At 68.6% G+C, this 331-nt stretch overlaps 1 protein-coding gene across 1 annotated transcript in view; it reads left to right on the top strand.

Moving 5' to 3' along the window:
• ITPKB (inositol-trisphosphate 3-kinase B) overlaps positions 1–331 on the top strand; it is a 113,533-nt gene that overhangs the window by 106,464 nt on the left and 6,738 nt on the right. The gene's annotated exons all lie outside the window — the stretch shown is intronic.

Genomic DNA, 331 nt, shown 5'->3' with positions numbered 1-331 from the left:
TGGTGAGCCGGTGTGTCCGCCTCCCCGGACAGCTGCTCTGCGAGCCGTGGGCGCCTCCCTGTCTCCCAAACCAGCTTCTCTGTTTCACATCCAGCCTCAGGCTGGGCGCACCCCGCACGCTCGCCGTCTCCCCCACGCGCATTGCCCTTTCCCGGCTGAGACGCCCCACCTTTCCGTCACGTCTCTCTCCTCCTGGATGTCCTGGGCTCTGTCCCTGGTCCGGCTGGGGGACAGCCAGCCGCCCACCTGCTGGGGCGGAGGCCACCAGCTTGGAGAACAGCTCTGTCTCACCAGCAGCCCCTCCCTTCGGTGCAGGAAACGCCCGGAGGCC

This window comes from Myotis davidii, unplaced genomic scaffold (genome assembly GCF_000327345.1).
Source record: "Myotis davidii unplaced genomic scaffold, ASM32734v1 scaffold333, whole genome shotgun sequence".
NCBI lineage: Eukaryota > Metazoa > Chordata > Mammalia > Chiroptera > Vespertilionidae > Myotis > Myotis davidii.
Note: the sequence above shows the minus strand (reverse complement) of the source record. Positions and strands in the feature narration are given on the sequence as shown.